This window comes from Lactuca saligna, chromosome 3 (assembly GCF_052625555.1).
Source record: "Lactuca saligna cultivar CGN05327 chromosome 3, ASM5262555v1, whole genome shotgun sequence".
NCBI lineage: Eukaryota > Viridiplantae > Streptophyta > Magnoliopsida > Asterales > Asteraceae > Lactuca > Lactuca saligna.
This window is the reverse complement of record NC_136419.1, coordinates 112,998,625-113,004,159: the sequence shown is the minus strand read 5'-3', so window position 1 is coordinate 113,004,159 and position 5,535 is coordinate 112,998,625. Positions and strand designations below refer to the sequence as shown.

Genomic DNA, 5,535 nt, shown 5'->3' with positions numbered 1-5,535 from the left:
ATATATATATATATATATATATATATATATATATATATATATATATATATATATATATATATATATATATATACTAGGTTAAAACCCGTGGAACCCACGGGTGTTGATTTTAAATAGAATTAAAAATTGATTATGTAATAAATCATTGGAAGTAAGTTGTTATTTTAAATTATCTATGACACGAGTAAAACATAAAAGTAATATTCGGTCCAAACCTATTTAATTATTTGGAAAGCTTTAGGTAAGCAATAGTTCTTAAGGAAGACCGAACAAACAAACTCAGACGTATTTTTGTTTTTATATATATGAAATAGCAAGATAACTTGAGGATCAATAATGATATCATATAATATGTTTTAAAACAAAAAATATGAAAAATTTAGAAATTTGATCCTTATAGTATTTTTCTTTTTACAAGTTTCCAAGGACAAAATGGTCATTTGTAAAATATCAATTATGGGAACATTAATTTTATACAGTTTTCTAAGGAAGAAGGTAAAATTGGAATTACAATATGTTTTTTTTGTTTGGACGGATAAAATCTTCTAACTTTTATTTGGCTGTCTTGGAACATTCTTGCATTCTTCTCCTTTCCAATTTTAGTGGTTTTAGTCTCCTTGCAAGTTTTGACCCACAAAAAATTGATACACAAATGATTATCCTACATTTGGAAATATATACATCATTAACATTCACTAAGATATATACAAACCTTTATCTTATGTATTAAAGGAATGATAGTTCTGTCAATGGATCTTATTGTTGCTTTAATGACAACACCATCCGAACTAACTACACGAAACTGAAACTAAGGACGTGTGATCTGTAGTTGATCATGGACATAAGTGTAATATAACATGGAGCATAAATGAGGACTCCATCCTTTAATCTTGGAAGATGTTGCTGATCTTTCCCTGGTCCAACCAAAACACATATCAAAATCTTGAAATTTGCTATAAAACTCGAGTAAAAGAAATGACAGAATACAATAACTAATTTCTAGATCTAAACAACACAAATTTTGGTGAAGTTCACACACTTTTACTAAACAAACATAGAAATTGAAAACATTTTTGGTTTCATTAGTTAATTATATACTGTAAACAGTTGGTCAAATAGATTAAATTTTATCAACTATTTAGTTATATTCAACAATAACACCGTAATTGAAATTAGAAATCCTCATCACATAAGAACTACAAGAAGGCATTGAATCCTCCCAACGGAGGATCGTTGTTGATCTTACCAATCGTTGGTTATTAATTTTTTTCACGCTTGACTTTTTACCTGCTATCCAAGCCAATTGAATAATGGCATATGCTTAAGAGATAACAGCCAAGTCCCTGCAACAGAGTAAAATAAATCAATTTTTTTTAGAAAACATGAACATGCACTATTAGAAAAAAGAATACCAGCAACAAAATCGTTGAAAGATAGACCATCAACAACAAAATAAATGGAAAAGATGTTAGTCATTGAGGCATTTTGTTAAACAGTTGGTGTTCATAAAAACTAAAACAATCCAAAAAAATCCAAAATTTATGTTAAATAACCAAATTCTACACAACCCGGGTGGAGATATATTATTATGGTGGTTAATCTAGATTTCCATGAACATGATTTTTGCACAATTTCATGTTGAAGCCAACATATTCCATATTTCATACGGCTTAGATCCTACACATCATAATACAAAATTAAAGAAATATACACAACAATAAACAATATTTAGTTCTTATCTTAATCCAGAAGAAGTTAATCATGCCTACAGGAAGCAATAAGAGTGAAATTATTTAAAGTATAAGAAGACCAAAAAGGGGATTGGATGCATACTAAGATGAGAGACCCGCGAGTGAATCTTACCTGAAATGAGAGAGACGAAGGTGAAGGAGATGATTAGCTTTGTTGGAGATGAATGCGCGTTCGAGGTATATACGAAGTCGACAGAAGGAATAGTGAATTTGATTCAAATTTGGATATTGAGTCCTGATTTCTTGCTATTAGCGTGTTGATTTATTGATGATTGCTGATTTTATGGATGCATGTAACAGAAAGAAAGGAATCAGAGTTTTATTCAGTGTTTGAAATTTGAAATTTCAATTGTAGGAAATCAGGAACAAAATCAATATAAAGATTTAAGAACATTCCGGATTTCATGAATTGAGTTTTAAGCAAATATAAAACATATTGAATGGCAATGGGTAAAAATCATAGAAAGGGCGTTTTAGGAAATCCACTTTGAGAGAATGAGCGGGAAGAAAAGCTTGGGGGCGCAGGAGGGAAAGCCACGTGACAATAAAAGTACTTATTTATTATAATAGGGGATATATATATATATATATATATATATATATATATATATATATATATATATATATATATATATATATTTGACACCTAAATAACTCTTCTTATTCGTTAAATTAATAATGACACTAATAAAATTTTGTATTCTTTTCATTTATATATATTGTAACTATATAAATAGTATTTTGTTGCTTACAAATATGTCTTTAAAGATGTATGTCAATTATGAATTGTTAAGGAAATGAGTGTTGTTGCATCAATTATTACTGCAATGTTAATTTTCTTAGGATAAAATTGTTTGAAATGATGGATAAAAACTAAACTATGAAGAACCTACGGTGTTAGGGAAAGAGGTAAGAAAGGGTGAGACCCTCCATTGTTAGGGGTAGAGGTAACAAAATATGAATTTAAATTTTCTTTATAGACCAAATATATCAAACATATGTTTCTTGATTTATATATTTTATTAAAATTGTTTTGTATGATGTAAGAGTGTTTTATGTGTTTTTCGATCAAAATGTTATAATAGATGTTATTGTGCTTATATTTTAATAAAAGTTGTCGTAATTGTTTTATATCCTATTTTGTAGGATTTATCTAACTACTATATTCAATTTTTATCTAGCAGAAAACATTATTTATATCATAAAGAGAAAAGCTATTAATGCATATATTCTTTTAGAAAAAAAAAGAGACCCCCCACAAAATAATAATATTTAACTTGATATAAAATAGTCAAAATGAGATTACCCCAATACTTTATGTCTATTTTTATCTAAGTTAGTGTTTTAGATATTTTAATAATAATAATAACAATAATAATTTAAAACAATTGCTGTTTGTTTTTTCTGAGGCAAAATGTCTGCAGTCTGCGGACCACATCTGTAGACCTCTGCAGTAGAAGAGGTGGACCAAACGTCTGCAGTCTGAAAAAAGAAGACTGTTTGTTTTTTTAACATCTGCGGGCTATTAAAATAAACTGAAATCTAAATAAACTGATTTTTTAAAACTTCAAAGCGAATTTTTTATATATTTTTACGACTTTCTTATAAATATATAACGAATCTAGATCAACTTTTATGTATTATTATAGAAAAAATAAAAATAAAAATGGTATTAATTCATATACATATTTGATAAAAACCAACAACTTTGATTGTAAAGTTATAACTAAACATTATAATTAGTGATCAAAGAATTTGATACATAAATAGATAGAAATAAACTTCGATTTTTTCAAATAAATCTATTAAAAACGCACGATAAATATTTTCTCGAGAAATTGATGATACTCTATTAAATAAAGTTTTACAAAATTTTGGCAAAAAAATATAAGAATATATTATGATTTTTTTTTTTTCATATTTATATAAACAACTTCAACGACTATTATTATAATAAATTTGTTAAAAATATCATGTTTGTATCGTCAAATGTTTTTTTTTTTAAGTTTTGTAAGTTTTTTTTTTTTTTTTTTTCATATTGTTTATCATTAATAAAGTTGGAAAAAATATAAATTAAAAAAAAACTTAAAAAAATAAAGATATATATGTTTTTTTAAGCTAGAAGATGTCTGAAGATGTTAGAAGACTCTGGTCCACATCTGCAGTCTTCAAAAAAACAAACAATCTGCGAAGACTAATGTCTGTGCGTGGTCTGCGCGGCTCAGACAGAAGACATCTCGCAGATCTGCAGACAAAAAACAAACACTACCTTAGTAGTAAGATTATGGTTCTAAAAAGCTCGTTATAGGTTCGTCATGGTTTTAAAACGCACATAATGACTCAAAGACTTGTATTTGTCGTCAAGTTTTAACAAAATGCCCTCTTAAATCATATATATACATAAAAATTAAATTAATACTAGTAGAATATATATATATATATATATATATATATATATATATATATATATATATATATATATATATATATATATATATGCTTTAGCTCACGTTTTACAAACGATGTGATTTTTCATGACTTGAAAAAACTTGAGACGACAATGTCTCCAAATAATTAACCAATTTCACTTATTTTTTGAACTTACTTTTTATATTATAATAATGGTCCTCGATACATCTATGATTAGAGATATATTGTTATTTAGTAAGCATTTTTTTATTCCTCACATTTATTTATGGTATAGCTATATTATTACTGTTTTCAAGGAAAAAAATATTAATGTTATTTAAATGGAATACCAAAAACCTCATTTGTTTATATATATATATATATATATATATATATATATATATATATATATATATATATATATATATATATATATATATGAGAACATTTTTGGGATTGAGAACATTTGAGAACAATTTTTTAATTAAAAAAACAAACATATCCCACCCACCCCACTTCACCATTCTATCTAGACGTATCGTTTCTCATCGGACCACCATTGAGGCCACCAGACAACCATTGAGGTCACCGGAACTCTACCAAACCAGTCAATTTCCGATTTCACTCACCGGCATCAAGCTCATAATTAATTATCTGCTCCACAACCCCCAATCAACACCGCAATTGATTTATACAGACATGATCAATGGGAGCTTCCTGGTAGGGTTCTTTCTAGTCTATACACATGTGTTTTTCAACCTAAATAGACTCGATATTATCATGAAATTCATGAAATTAAGCTTATGATGAACGACAAATCGAGTGTCTGATACTTAATCTCACATCATAGGAGACTATCTATCTGAATCGCAATCGATTTAGGTATTTTATAAGAATCAAGGTAAAACCAAAATCAAATGCCAATTGTATATACAGTATAGAGGTGGAAAAGACTTATATTTAGCAATCTAAGCAAACAGAAAGCGGAATAAAACTGGATATTCGAGCACAAATGGCAGAATTTGTGGAGCATCTTGTTCTTGATCTTTCTTCATCATATAAAATCTCCACCGCTAACTCAATCTGGTAGGTTCTTCTTTTATTGTTTATTCTTCAAACTGATAATTAATCTCTAAATTGCCACTAATTTTACCAACTTTTCTAACATAACAGAATTATATCTTTTACCCTTCATCTTGAGTTGAGTTCGTGTCCTCCTTTTGTGTTAGTGAACATTGCTTTAACTATCTGAATATGAAATCTCTGTCTTCTCCTTCTCCTTTTATTCCACTTTAGACCTTGGTACATATCAATAACTCAATATATTTACTACACATAATACATCAGAATGGATTCGTGAACTTTTCGGTTAGTA

At 27.7% G+C, this 5,535-nt stretch overlaps 1 long non-coding RNA gene across 1 annotated transcript; it reads right to left on the bottom strand.

Annotated features, from left to right (window-relative positions):
* Window positions 1-787: 787 nt before the first annotated feature.
* On the bottom strand, window positions 788-2,074 carry LOC145033897 (uncharacterized). Its single transcript, XR_013677767.1, has 3 exons — window positions 1,864-2,074; window positions 1,288-1,343; window positions 788-914 (listed from the first exon to the last, which is right to left on the bottom strand). It is a non-coding gene; the product is annotated as an uncharacterized LOC145033897 (long non-coding RNA).
* Between the last annotated feature and the right edge of the window lie 3,461 nt (window positions 2,075-5,535).